This window comes from Dermochelys coriacea, chromosome 1 (assembly GCF_009764565.3).
Source record: "Dermochelys coriacea isolate rDerCor1 chromosome 1, rDerCor1.pri.v4, whole genome shotgun sequence".
NCBI lineage: Eukaryota > Metazoa > Chordata > Testudines > Dermochelyidae > Dermochelys > Dermochelys coriacea.
This window is the reverse complement of record NC_050068.2, coordinates 222,494,683-222,510,124: the sequence shown is the minus strand read 5'-3', so window position 1 is coordinate 222,510,124 and position 15,442 is coordinate 222,494,683. Positions and strand designations below refer to the sequence as shown.

The following is a 15,442-nucleotide window of genomic DNA, read 5'->3' as shown; positions in this document are numbered from 1 at the left end:
GTTATATCTTCTGTTGCCTCCCTTCAAATGCTGTCTCCTGGACACAAGTACAATTTGTCTGATTCCTTGTCCTAGGGGGATGGAGGGCGGGTGGGTGAGGGGAATGCCCTTTGATTGGTCCTGGACTGAAAGTATCTAATGCACTTTATTCTCTCTCTCTCTCTATAAAAAAGAGCTGCAATCTTTCAGCTCCATTCCTCTAGCACTCAGTCCAAAGGGTTTTCTGGCTCTGTTAGACATGATTGATCTTTATTAACACATTCCACCTACTTACATATATTTAATGAAGCTTTCACCATTAGGCCTGAAAATTTCTATGCTTGACCTCCATTGCCTGCTGGGATTCCAGGGAATTATTGACTAAAAGGTGGAGCCAATTGTTTGACTATATTCACGACTCATTTTTAAAAAATGTTCAAGTCCAAATAGCTGAATTTAGCCAAATTTATTGTCTAAACAAAGCAGTACAATACAAAAAGGTGACATGCATACCTTCCTTCTGGGAAGCAATTCTTATCTTATAGTATGTTCACCTTACACAGAAGTTTTGCTTCAAACATATGCATTTCAGCTTGTAGTGTTTATAGTATGATTTTACAAGTTACCAAACTCTTTTTTTACACAGCGCTAGAATCCACCCGCCAGTTCATAACAGTCCCTTAATTGGTTGTTTTGTTCTGTACTTTTCTTATCTCTGTTTTGGATACTACATTCCAAATCAGTTCGGTGTCCCAACCTGTTCTAAGATATCTTGCCTATCATGTATCTTGCCTTTGACTGGCTTCCTATTTTCTAATACCAAAGCTGACGTCAGCTTTGCACAGTGCTGTGGGGTGAACAGAATTGTGGGGAGAGCATCATACATTCAGTTGACATAACATCCCAACACATACATGAATATTATACTAATACTGTGCATGTATTACCCATTAATGTGGATTATACTATGTCTGACATACACTAACAGAATGCAGATGCCCCCGCTGTGATCACCACTCGCAGCACTTCTTGCTTTCAGGGAGGAGTTCCAAGGAGGTTGCTTCTAGATTCCACTGCTTCCTTTCCTTGTGGATGGGCTCCCAATGGCCTTATTGTGCACCTCCTGCCTCTGTGCGGTTCATCTTTGCTGTCCCAGGTCTGTGAAGTGGCCTGCGGAAGGAGAAAACCTGCCAGACAACACTGCTCCTGGCTTCTCTTTCCAAGATAGTTGCAGGGGTCCTGAGATTTGAGTAGACACCAAATTGCTCCCATCTGTGGCTCCTTCAGGTGTTGTAAGGGGAGTGGAGAGAGATACCCATCTCAGTGGAAGAGTCTGCAGCAGGGAGACATGAGAGTAGTGCAAAGCAGACAAATTCTCTTCATTGATGGGTCTCAGAGTGCTGTGAAATGCTCAAACTGGACAATGAAAAAAGAACTGAGAAAAATATTTCCTCTGAATTCTTTTGGATTGTCACTTGTCAAAAAGGTAGAGGAAAGGTTGCAGGAATGATTTTTGGGGATGATGATGTCCGTTTTAAGCACAATATGAAAATAAGATTTGATTGGATCTTAAAGGTGTGAATTGGAAAGGGTATGTATTTTTAGTTGGCTTTGAATTTGATGTTTGAAGCTCTGATGTCAGCCTGATCACCCTTTAAAGGAGATGTCTCTCTTTAAGAAACTTGCCAAACATTTTTGTCTTTTATCCAGATAAAGCAGAGGCTGTGCCCTGAGAAGGGCTATAGGGTGGGCTTTCAAAAAAGCCTGTAGCTAAACATAAACAAAAACTGCTGAGCTCAGCTTTCCACTGACCCTAAAATTCTAAGGCAGGACACAAAAGGCAAATTTTCCAGTCTCTTAGACCTCCTAGTATAGTGTGTAATTACATTTTAGCCTGCTGTCAGAAGACTGTTAGGCTCCTTGGGATAGAAGCTGCATTTGATATCTGGTGATGTGGTACAATGACGTGAATTGCTTATACACACTCATCAAGAGGTTTTGCTGACAACATGCCACAATTTCTCCAGCTGTGAAGTTGACTCCAGAAGACCTGCAAGCAAGTTCAGGGAATATGAATGTGGGGAAGGGGAAGGAATATTTGTTCTGCTAGGGCCTGGCAGAGCCAAATAATGAATGTTCCACACTAAATGGGCAATAGATAGACACTTGTGGTGTTGATGTGCCCAAAATAGCAACATAGACATGACCCAATAAGAAAAGAAATTTAAATTAAACTAGCAAATGTCCTCGCTCTGCCTGTTCTGTGCCCATACACATACATGCAGTCCTGTGCAGTCAGGTAAAATAGACTTTGTGATCATTAGTAAAAGCCTGAATATTTTGAGTGTTTGGAGGAGGAATAATATAACAAAGTTTGGGAGATTCATCATATGCTAGTTGTGGCAGGGAATATTGAGTGAGTCGTTAGAACCCGGAGGAGTATATATTCATGTGTATATGCTTTTATTTTTTTCTGCAGATAGTGTCATTCAGAGCTTTTCATGTGCAAAATGCAATATATGGAGTTTAGCATAAATGTTTAACAAGAGATACTTGGGTAAAATGTTCTGAGCTGATGCACCAAGCCGCTGACCTTTGCATTCAAGCCTCATGTGTACCATGATATCTACAAAAAATAACCATCTAATAATGGTTAGGTAGAGGGGCATTTGGGAATGATTTCCACATAACATTTTTAAAAACAAGCCATCCTAAAGTCAGCACCTTGACCATTTTCTTTGTATATTGCCCTCCTCATCCCTTTCTCTGTTTGCTTGTCTTTTTAGGCCCCAGTTCTACAAACCTTCATGCACATGCTTAAGTTTAGGCATGTCAGTAGTCCCATTGGCTTCAACTGGACTATGCACATTCTTAAAGTTAAGCAAGTGCATAAGTCTTTGCAGGATCAATACCCACTAACTCTTTTCTGCAGAAACAATGCCTTCCTAAATGTCTGTACAGTATCTCTCACATTTTGGATGCTACTACAATATAAATCATAATAATTACTAACCATCCTGTTTTTAGTTTTTATATAAACATGAGAAAAATGCTTTAGATATTTGTTTTCAACTTTCAGTTTTATTTTAGAGGACCAGAGGACAGTTATTTATTGGGAAGTGGGATGGTGAAAGTGGTGATAATGTAGCCAGTCATTATGCAGTTGACTTCATTGCACCATCAATGGTGGGACTGCTGCAAAAATTGGGGGAAGTGTGGCTTAATAACTAGAGCACTGGACTAGGACACATTCCTAGTTCTGCTACTGACCTGCTGGCTGACCCTGGGCAAGTTACTTTCACTCTCTGTGCATGAGTTGCCCCATCAGTAAAATGAGGATAATGATACTGACCTCCTTTTGTAAAGCTTTCTGCACTCCATAGATGAAAAGCATTATATAAGAGCTTGGTGTTATTTTATCACTATTCTGTCTGATATGAATTATAGCCTTCTGATGACATTACGATGAGAGAGAACTGTCTTGCATGCTAATTTGCAGTGAGATTGTAGATCAATCTGTAATGTACAGAGCGTTTATTGTGTGTGTATATATATATTCGGAGCTGAGGGCATCTCTTACATGTCTGCTTTGGTGAATAATGTGAAGTTATGTACAATAGCTTCCATCTCAGAAAGCTGACCAATGTAAAGGGCATGGAAATCTAGTGGATTACATGTGACTTTAATTTCATGATTTTTTTGGGGGGGGTATTATGGACATCCCAGTTATGTCAATAAAGAATTAACACAGTAACATAGTTTTGGAGGGTAGGCGGGGAAAAGAGAGGATATTTGCAGGAATATGCTGGGATAAGAAAACTACAACACCTAACACAACGGGGTTCTGTTCCGTGATGGGAGCTCCTAGGCACTACGATAATACAAATAATAATAATAATAATAATACATTGAACTATATTGAGGCAAAGGAAGCAGAATCTCCTCCAGTTCAGAGTAACATGGCCTTGGTGCCATTCCATGTGCAGTTCTGGAGGCCCTGTGTCTCATGAGCTGCTCAGCATTGAGCCCTAAATTAGCACTGATTAAAGGAGAGCAATGCTGGTACAGACACTATGCATCTGATGAAGTGGGCTGTAGCCCGCGAAAGCTTATGCTCTAATAAATTTGTTAGTCTCTAAGGTGCCACAAGTCCTCCTGTTCTTTTTGCGGATACAGACTAACACGGCTACTACTCTGAAACCTGATCGGAGTAGTGCAGTTCTTCAAAAGCAGCCATGCTGAGCTCTCCATGGGGGGTACTGCTGCTTTTATCTGTAAGTAAGAACTAGGGCTTATCTACACATGGAAGGAATAGCTGTTCCTGAATAACTTCATGTAGGCAGGCCCTTTAATCCTAAAAGGTAACTGTGCTGACATGCTATGGGCATTGGCTGGTTTTCACTGATCTTAAAGAGAAACTAATGGAGCCAAGTTTCAGAGTAGCAGCCGTGTTAGTCTGTATTCGCAAAAAGAAAAGGAGTACTTTTGCATCTTATGCTCAAATAAATTTGTTAGTCTCTAATGGAGCCAAGAGAGACTAGAAGATTCTCTGAAGAGTCAAGAGGACACACCTACTTTTATCATACCAGCAGGGATTCTGCTTCACTTGTTGTGCTCCAACAGTCTGGGAGTAATTAATACATGATGGAGACAGCCTGTATGAATGAGATGATCTGTGTAGCTGGGCAGATAAAGTTTAAGCATTGATAGAAGCTTGAAATTCAAACTCCACTCATTCATTGACATGAAGGGGGTGAATATCAACAGAGGGAAAATTGCTTTTTGTAGTGACCCAGCCATTCCCAGTCTTTATTCAGGTCTAATTTGATGATGTCTAATTTGCAAATTAATTCCAGTTCTGCAATTTCTTGTTGAAGTCTGGACACAATCAGACATCAAGAATTGTAACATTCAAAAACCAGTAGGAGAGCACGTCAGTCTCCCTGGACACTCAATAACAGACTTAAAAGTGGCCATTCTTCAACAAAAAACTTCAAAACCAGACTTCAGTGGGAAACTGCAAAACTGGAATTAATTTGCAAACTTGACACCATCAAATTAGGCCTGAATAAAGACCGGGAGTAGCTGGGTCACTACAAAAAGTAATTTTTCCTCTGTTGATACTCACACTTCCTTGTCAACTGTTGGGAATGGGCCACATCCACCCTGATTGAATTGGGCTCATTAGCACTGACCCCCCCACTAGGTAATGCAACTCCCATCTTTTTATGTGCTGTATATTTATACATGCTACTGTATTTTTCACTCCATGCATCTGATAAAGTGGGTTATAGTCCATGAAAGCTTATGCCCAAAGAAATTTGTTAGTCTCTAAGGTGCCACAAGGTCTCCTCCTTGTTTTTACTCATACAGACTAACACGGCTACCCCTCTGAAGGTCTGCATAGTGCACTATGGATGCATTAGCATGACCCACATACAGCAATTGTAAGCCTGGGTTTACAATGCAGTGTAAAGCTATCCATTTTCTTGAGTTGTATTAACATCCATAGTGCTCATATGAAGGATAGGTGATGTTTTCTTTGCTTTTATTTTTATGGCTAACTAGCACTGTTTCTATTTTTTTAAAATTAAATGGATTTTAAATAGCTCTTAACGATATGTCAGCTAAACTGAGTCATTACATGGCCTTGGCACATCACTTTAACCTGCCCTTGCCTCATTTTCCACAACTGTAAAATAGAGATAACCAGACCTACCTTTCTAGAAAAGCTCTTGAGATTCTTGCATGAAACTGCTGAGTCAGAGTTTCAAAAATATTTAGGTGCCTAAATATGCAGATAGGCACCGAGTGGGATTTTCAAAAGCCCCTAAGCGGGTTAGATGCTTCATTCCTACAGAAATCATGCTCCTATCTGCATCTTTAGGCACCTAAATATCTTTGAAAATCTGACCCTATAAAACTTCAAAGCATGGCTGTTGTGAGTTTCTGTTTTTCTTTTCTCCTGTGGCTGACGCATACCTACTGTCATAAAATGCTGTGCCTGTCAGAACTCAAGCCTCTTTTTTTTAAACTGACTCTTTCCACCACTTAAAGCACAGAACTAAAAATATGGAGCCTGGAAAAATATGAGGCCAAATTATTTCCTTGTGTAACTTCAGTGACTACCGTGGAACTATACCATTGATGAATTTGGCCCAGTGTCTTGTTACAGGAGAGCTGAATGACTTTGTCCCCTCCCTCTTTTACAGTGACTGAAGATTCAGCCTCCTGGCTTCTCTGTAATGAAATCTGAATAACTTCTGTACATATTTGCAGCATGGTCTGGGACTATGTGACTCTAAGACCATAGCATGCTCTATTACTTCCGCATGTCCTGAGGCTCAAAATATTGTGTGAAATCTTTGAAGCATAGCCTGGTGATTTCACAAAGCCTTGACATAAAACTAAAGCATCTCCGATAACAGGTTGCACACCTACGTATATTTGTACACATCAAATTTAACTGTGAAAAGATTGCTAGACACACAGCATACATGACACAAAGACACAAAAGCAAGGACATGAAAGGTGAAGCTGTCTTTCCTTTGTCATTTTTTTCCTTCATACCCCTTACTTTACATTCTGTGGTTGAAGGAATCAGGAAGGTTGAAAAGACACTTTATTTATATACAGTTTATATGTTGGAACTGGACTTCCTTCCAGCAAAGCACAAGAGATAGCATACCACAATGGATCCGTTAAGATTACTGGGACAAAGTCATATACCAGTGAAAACTCTTCACATGTGTACAATCCCTTCACTGATTCACAAACCATGGAATTGCAGTGTGCAAATTAGCTTGAGAGGAAGGTGCTGATTGGTTGAGTAACCTTTGCTGTCACCTTAGTGCCACATAATCTTGAGCCATTGACCTAATCCCAGTATTACCATAACAACAAGATAGCACGCTTGCTAATAATTTAGGTTAATTACAAACTAATTTCTTCAGGTGGAGCCTACACATAAGATACCTTCGTTTTAACCATTATGGAAACTTGGAAGAGTCTGTTGTTCTTCTATTAACATAATTTATTCTGAAGAGGGCTCATTATTAGTCATTTTAAACTCATAAAGTAATTACCAGATTGAGCAGACAGATGGACTGAATTGGTCTTTGGTCACATTGTTTCAGGTTAAGGTTGAAGCATAGTTGTGGGGCAGTGTGACGAAGGGAACATTGCTGTTACTTGTGTAGTATAAGTTTTTTGGGCCAACAGAAGGGGTTTTTTTCCTCAAGGGGTGTTAGTCTGTCATATTTCACCCACAGTAAATTAACTTTATAAAAAGAGAAAACGTAGTGTGTGATACTTTCAGTAATGCCACCTGTTGGCTCAGTTTTCTGCTCAGAAATTGGGTAAAGTTATATTACTGGCCGCAAAACACTGACTGTATCGGACCTTAAAAATATCATTGGTTTGGTTTGCATTCACTGATGGAAAGCTGGTGTCACCATTTTCACTGAGCTCACTCTGATGTTTGAAATCTGTAATATAACAGCTTTTGCATCAGATTTTAGAACTTCCATCACAACCAGAATAAATATATAAAGACGCCAGGAAATATATAAAGAAGCTCAGACCTAGAAATAAGTCAACACACTATCACATACTCCCACATAAGACCAGATTCTTCTTCGAGTGATTGCTCATGTGTATTCCACAGTAAGTGTGTGTGCTCGCCACGTGCACCGGTGCCGGAAGTTTTCCCCTTAGCAGTACCCGTACCAGGGGAAGCACTGCTGCGACCCCTGGAGTGGTGCCTCTATATCACGCTATAAGGGGAGCTGCGCACTCCCCCTACCCTCAGTTCCTTCTTGCCACCAGCCTTTTCCAGTGATCTTAGTAGTACCTTTCATTAGTGTTAGCAGTTAGTAGTTTTAGTTGTTAGAGAAGGCTCGGGAAATGCCCTGTGCCCCTGGCTTCAAGTCATGCGACTCCTGTCGCCGTTCCATGCCAAGGAGTGATTCGCATGCTGAGTGTCTTCGCTGCTTGGGCGAAACTCACGTGAGTGAACGCTGCAGGTCATTCAAGCCGCAGACTAAGAAGGAGAGGGACATCAGGCTTCATGCCCTCCTTATGGAATCGGTGCTGGCCCCAACTTCGGCACACCAAGCAGACTCAGCGCCCGGCACCGTGTCTTCGGTACGCAGGGAAGTCCCCTCCTCCAGCCGGCACCGCTCCCCCTCCAAGAAGCAGGGGAAGAGCTCCACCTCGCAGTGGTGCTGAGGGAAGGAAAGGGGAGAGGCTGGTCCCACGTCGGGCAGCCCTCGATCCCCCCCCGGGCCCGAAGCCTCTGATTCATGATGAGCGGAGCAGCCCAGCACCATCCGCATGTGCGTCTCCAGTAGTCAGGAAGCCATCGATGCCTGAGGCTCTTCAGGCCATGCAAGACATCCCGAGTTTGCTGGTACCCAGGGTGCCACCGATGACGGGCCCTCAGTCTGGTGGCAAGCCACCACTGGGGGCTCACCAAACCTCCCCGGCGCAGTGCAGCTTCCACTCTGAGGACCACTCCTTGCCTCATTTGACGTGCAGTGGCCAGTCATCTCACAGCCCGCGCACCACCCTTGACGCAAGTCAGGCTCACCGGTTCGCCACCTGGACGGGAGTCTCGAGGTCCCTCCATGCCGCACAGTAGCGGACGCAGGCACCGTGACAGGCACTGGAGACTATCCTTCTTGCGTCGCAGCTACTGCAGCCAGTCCCGACACCATTGATGTCGACGCTCCCGTTCGAGTTCCCACTTTGCCAGACGTCGCACACTGGACTCTCCTCGCGATTCACTGGCACCGGAGCATCGTAGCCCCAGGCACCAGGGCGAGTTCCGGAGCAGCACTTCCGACGGGTCCTGGTCCCAGGGAAGACTGCATCGCAGACACCTTTGCTCCCGCCGCTCCTATGGGACCGTGCGTTCGACGGTGACCTCGGCCTCGGCAGCTGGCTCAGCCGGACCAGCTAATACTGTCAGGGCCCCAACTTGAACAGTGGCAAGGGGCTCCATGGCAGGGGCAGCGATGCCAATGGGCACCGTGGCCACAGATGCCCACCCAGACGGGAACCCATGGGGCTGGGGCATCCCAGGCTCCATCGGCCTCTCCATCTTGGCCGAGGGACAAGTCAACAGGTCACAAGTCGGCGGTCTCTCGCCCGGACTCTGAACCTGGGGATCAATTCCTCGGTACCGCCAGAGGCCCATGGCTCCAGGCTGGCCCTCTCTCTGGCACCGGATGATGCCATAATGGCACTGCTGCCCATTATCCCACAGGAGGATTTCAAGGTGCATCAAGACCTGTTAAAGCGGGTGGCGTCCAACCTCCAGCTGCAGGCTAAGGAGATGGAGGGCCTGTCCGACACACTCTTTAATGTGCTGTCGTCCTCAGCACCGGGCCGCGTGGCCCTACCCCTCCACCAGGGAGTAGCCAACATTTCCAACACCTTGTGGCAAACTCCCTCTTCCTTACCCCCCCATTTTCAAGAAGACTGAAAGGACCATGAGTACCTCTATTCCCACCCAGCACCCAAGTCTCTGGTCGTGGAATTGGTAAACCATCGGGAACAACAGGGCCAGCCCGCACCCACCCTCAAAAACAAAGAGTCTAGGAGACTGGACTCCTTTGGTAGAAAAGTTTATTCCTCGGCAAGTTTCCAGCTCAGGGTGGCCAATCATCAGGCCCTACTGAGCCGATATGACTTTAATTTATGGGAATCTCTGCCAAAGTTTGAACCACTCCTCCCGGAGCAGGAAAGGAAGGACTTGAAGGCTCTGGTGGAGGAAGGGGCGGCGGCGGCCAAAGCAACCCTCCAAGCAGCATCCAACACGGCTGATACCGCAGCCTGTTTGATGGCTTCCACCATATCCATGTGCAGGCATTGTGGCTCCTCCTGTCCGGACTGTCGGTGGAGGCTCAGTCCCTCATGCAGGACCTGCCGTTTGACAAAAAAGCATTGTTTGCAGATCAGACGGATGTCCGCCTGCACGGGATGAAGGATTTCCGTACCACCCTGCAAACCTTGGGACTCTACGTTCCTCTGGCTAAGGACAAGGCCAAGCTGCAAACGTCGGTTCAACCTGCGCGGAGCTTATACAAGCCGCAGTATAAGAGGCCGAGAGACCAGAGGCTTCGGTCTCAGTGTCAGTCCCACCCTGCCCCACAGCCCGGGCTCTTCAAGGGAAAGAAGCAGGGAAAGAGGCAGTTTTGGCTATCTCCAGGGGAGTACCAGGGCAGTGGCCAGGGAGACTTCCCTATTAACAAAGTTGGTGTTCTGCAACCGTTTGTCTGCTTTCCGTATGGCGTGGTCCCATATAACATCGGACCAATGGGTCCTCAACAGCATCTCCAGGGGCTACACACTGCAGTTCATCTTATCCCCGCCCAACCAACCCCCCTTCCCGATGGCCTCGGGGGTCCCAGAACATGCCGACCTTCTAGGCGGGGCGGTGGAAAGAGTACTGGTAGAATTCCAAAAAAAGGGGTTTTACTCCCGGTATGTCCTGATCCCCAAGGCAAAAGGGGGTCTCAGGCCCATCCTGGACCTGCGGGATCTCAACTGCTTCCTGGTCCACTCCAAGTTCTATTATCCCCTCCCTGGACCCGGGGGACTGGTACGTGGCCCTGGACCTTCAGGATGCATATTTTCATATTCACATTTTCGAGGGGCACAGGCACTTCCTCCGCTTCCTAGTGGGGTTAGATCACTACCAGTTTACGGCCTATCCACAGCGCCCAGTGTTTTCACAAAGTGCATGTCCATGGTGGTGGCCTGCCTCAGATGGGAAGGGGTACAGATCTTCCCATACCTGGACAATTGGCTTCTCAAGGGCAACTCTCGGGCCCAGGTAAGGGCCCATGTGGAGCTGCTCAGGTCCACATGCGCGGATCTCAGCCTAGTGGTAAATGAGACCAAATCACTGTTAGTTCTAATACAGCGCATAGAGTTAATTGGGGCGCTGCTGGACTCTCCCACTGGGCAGGTTCGCAGCCCTATGAGACCTCATCGCCTCGGTCACAGGGTTCCCGGTGACAATGGCGAGAGCTTGCCTTCGGATCCTGGGACACATGGTAGCATGCACATATGTAGTCCGCCATGCCAGGCTACATAAGAGGCCCCTCCAGCTCTGGCTGGCCTCCCAGTTCTGCCAGGCCCGGGATGGGGTAGACAAGGTTCTCACAGTCCCATCCCCGATACTTACCTCCCTGCAATGGTGGTCTTACCCGAACAATATGCTGCGAGCGGTTGCCTTTCGGGAGGTAACCCTGTCGTTAGACCTGGTGTCCGATGCATCGTATTTAGGCTGGGGAGCTCACATGGGGAGCATGCAAACCCAAAGGAGGTGGTCGACTTTGGAATTGTCCCTCCACGTAAATGTCAAGGAACTCAGGGTGATTTGTTTGGCGTGTGTAGCTTTCAGCTTCACCTTCACGGCAAGGTGGTCAGGGTCCTTACAGACAACACCGCTGCAATGTACTACATCAACAAGCAAGGCGGGACTCGTTCCTCGGCCCTCTGTCTGGAAGCCCTGAGCTTATGGGAATTCTGTATAACCCACAATATCTCCCTGCGAGCTTTTCACCTGCCGGGCATCCGCAATGCGCGAGCCAATTGCCTCAGCAGGATTTTCTCCCAGCAGTACGAGTGGTCGCTCCACTCGGAGGTCACTCACCTGCTCTTCTGAGAATGGGGAGTTCCCTAGGTCGATCTCTTTGCAACCTGCCAGAACGGGCGTTGCCCCAAGTTCTGCTCCAGGGGAGGAGTTGGGAGGGGGGTGATATCAGACGCCTTCCTCCTACTGTGGTCAGGCCAGCTTTTCTATGCCTTCCCACCATTTCCCCTCATCGGCAAAGTACTGCAAAAAGTAAAAACGGACAGTACGCATGTCATCCTCATAGCCCCAGCGTGGGCCCGCCAGCACTGGTACAGGACCCTCCTACACCTCCTAGCAGCCCCCCACGAAGAAGTTGTCGCTTTGCCCTGACCTCCTCTCACAGGGTGGAGGCTGCCTCCTCCATCCCAATCTAGCCGTGCTCCACCTAACAGCATGGCTGCTAACTGGCTAGGCGAAGAGGAGAGGAGGTGCTCGGAGGAAATCAGGTGGGTTCTCATAGAAAGTAGGAAGCCGTCCACATGCCGGACGTACCTGGTGAAGTGGTCCAGATTTTCCAGATGGGCAGAGGAGCGGGGAGCCTCCCCATCGTCCGCATCACTCCAGCTTATTCTTGAGTACCTCCTGTCCCTTAGGACCCAAAGGCTGGAACCACCTCTGTCAGGGTACACTTGGTGGCCATATCGGCCTTCCACCCGCTGGTGCAAGGCCACTCGGTCTTTTCCCATTCTATGACCTCTTGCTTTCTGAGAGGCCTAGGCCGTTCATTCCTGTATGCTACATTCCCCATACTGTAATGGGACCTAAACCTGGTGGTGTCTCATCTCACAGGACCCCCCCTTTGAACTCCTGGCTACGTGTTCCTGGTCTTACCTCTCATGGAAAGTAGCATTCCTTGTAGCAGTCACGTTGGCCCGACGTGTCTCGGAGGTCAGGGCCTTGACCTCGGAACCCCCATATACGATCTTCCACAGGGATAAAGTCCAGCTTTGCTCACATCCTGCATTCTTCCCTAAGGTGGTCTCCTTCTTCCACATGGAGCAGGACATTTTTCTTCCAGTGCTCTGTCCTAAGCCCCATTCCTCCAACAAGGAACGTCGCCGTCACACAGTCAATGTGCGTAGAGTGCTGGCCTTTTATCTGGATTGGACCAAGTCCTTCCAGAAATCAGGGCCTTTGGGGTCTGTTCTCACTTCAGTGTGCATAAGTCAATATTTGTGTGACTCCCACTAATCATTCCTGCAAGCAGAGAGGATAATTGCACAACCTCATATAGACTCTCCACAGACACCCACACCCACAAATAAATGTACCTACCCATCTAAATGTAAATAAGCCAGAAAAGGCACATTGGCAAGGTTAGTGGAACTAAAAGTTGGACGTTGGTTCCATATTAAAGTTCCTGACCCTGATTCTAAACCTTAAATTACAGGAAAGAACTGAATGCTATTCATCTTTACTAGTGCCATCATCCATTGGTGATATAGAGGCACTTCAGTGTAAGTTATAGCACATAACCACTATTTTGAGTCTCTTTATTTTTCTATGTTTCCTGCTGTACATAGGTGCTGGAACTAGGGGTGCCAGAGGTGCTGCCGCACCCCCTGGCTTGAAGTGGGTTCCATTATATACCGTTTGGTTCATTGGCTCTCAGCACCCTCACTATACAAATTGTTCCAGCACCTCTGCTGCTATATTGAGAATTATTGATAATTTTGCTTAATTACAACCTAATGTACAATTGAGAATAGTTGGTAATAAGTCTTAAATATATGGAAAGTTTGAAGGATGACAAACCAGCCACTTGTTAGCAAAAAGGGTCCACAAAAAAGAAACTGAATTTTTGAAATATCCAATTTTTGAATTATACTAACCAACCAATTTGATGGCAGTCCCAGAAATACTGAATTTCTACCAAGCCTCTATACTATGTTTTAATATGTTTAAATTAGTGGACGTGTCAAATTCATTATTTAGGGTAAAATTTTCAGAAGTGACTTAGGCAAACAGGCACCTGTCACTCTTGAAACTGGGAGTAGGCAGTATTGAAAATTTTACCTGGTTCTCCTAGTTTTGAACACCCATTTTAATGCATCAAATAGTAGGACTTTCAACTATTGGGTAGTGTGATGCTGTGGCCAAAAGAGCTGATGCAATCCTGGGGTGCATAGTCAGGGGAATATCAAGTGGGAGCAGATAGGTTATTTTACCTCTGCATTTGGCACTGGTGCAACTGTTGCTGAACTACTGTGTCCAGTTCTGGTGCCTACAATTCAAGAAGGATATTGATAAATTGGAGAGTTCACAGAAGAGCCATGAGAATGATTAAAGCATTAGACAACAAGTCTTCTAGTGATAGATTTAAGGAGCTCAATGTATTTAGCTTAACAAAGAGCAGGTTAAGGGCTGACTTGATTACAGTCTATAGGTATCTAGAGGGAGAATAAATATTTAATATTGGGCTCTTCAATCTAACAGAAGGTATAGCATAATCCAATGGCTGAAAGTTGAAGCCAGACACATTTTGACCAGAAAGAAGACAAATTTTTAAGAGTGAGGGTAATTAACTCTTGGAACAATTTCTCAAGAGTCATGCTGGGTTCTCCATCACTGGCAATTTTTAAATCAAGATTGGCTGTTTTTCTAAAAGATCTGCCCTAGAAATTATTTCTGGGAAGTTCTATGGCCTGTGCTATACAAAAGATCAGACTGGATGATCGCAATTGTCCCTTCTGGCCTTGGAATCTATCAATACAACTAATAGCCCAGGCTATCATTTTAGAGGATAAATACAAGCATAGCACAACTGGCATCATTATTGGCAGAAAGCCTCATGATCAAGGACTGTATAGATATAGCGCATGTAACTTCTGACCTTTCCAGGTCGTGGTCCTCCTATGGCAGTGCTGTGGCACAGTGGCTAGCTGGTGCTGGGAAATTTTATATTGTCATTACCTGCATTACATAATTATTGGATCTATATAGAATTTTCATTCTCCAGTTCTGCCACTCTGTCAATTTTCATCAGCACTAAATTTACCATAGGGGAAAAAATAGCCATGCCTTTAACAGGAAAGAAGCCCAGATGCTTAAGTTAGTGAATCAAATCCAGCTGAAGTATTATCCCAAGCCTTGTAGACTCTGCATTATATAATATAAAACAAAGGAAAATCCCAGCTTTAGAAGCGATCCAAAACCAATCGTCAGGTGTACCATCCAATTTAGAAAAATGGGTCAAAGAGAAACTTCACTTTCAAATGAGGTTATTTCACAAATTAATAATTGTGGGGACTCTGGCTCCGTAAGTTAATGCACTAGCCTACTTTCAAATCCAGCCTAGGTCACAATTAAATGAGTGTAATGGATGGCCTCAAGTAGTACTAATTAAGCAGTTACCCATATCACAAAACAGTGACGATTGGTCATATATAAATCCAGATAGGTATATAGATTTAGATTAATAGATCATTAGATTACCAGTAATACAGCAAATAGATAAGAAATATGTGCTCAGGAGAAACCCAGGGTGATGAGAGAAACAGAAGATGCATGTGTGTCTACATTGCATATAAAGCCCAGGTCTTTGGGACCTGGACTTGTGGACTCTGTGTTTGAGCATCCACATTGCATTGTATACCTGGGCTTACAATTGTTGGCCCCAGGTCTGATTTGGGTGAGTGGCTTGAGTTGCATCCACACTGCAAAATGACAGGGCTTGGACCCAAGTCACAGCAGGACTCGGGTTCTAACCCACCTCCCTAGCAGGGTCCAAGGGCCTGGGTCCTGAGTGCTTGCTTACCCAAGTCATCCTGATCTGTGCATGGATGGAAGGGGGGCTTGGGCTCGGGCTCGGGTTCA

The 15,442-nt window shown here is 45.6% G+C and overlaps 1 protein-coding gene across 4 annotated transcripts in view; it reads left to right on the top strand.

Moving 5' to 3' along the window:
• FAR2 (fatty acyl-CoA reductase 2) overlaps positions 1-15,442 on the top strand; it is a 227,128-nt gene that overhangs the window by 89,046 nt on the left and 122,640 nt on the right. The window lies entirely within an intron of this gene.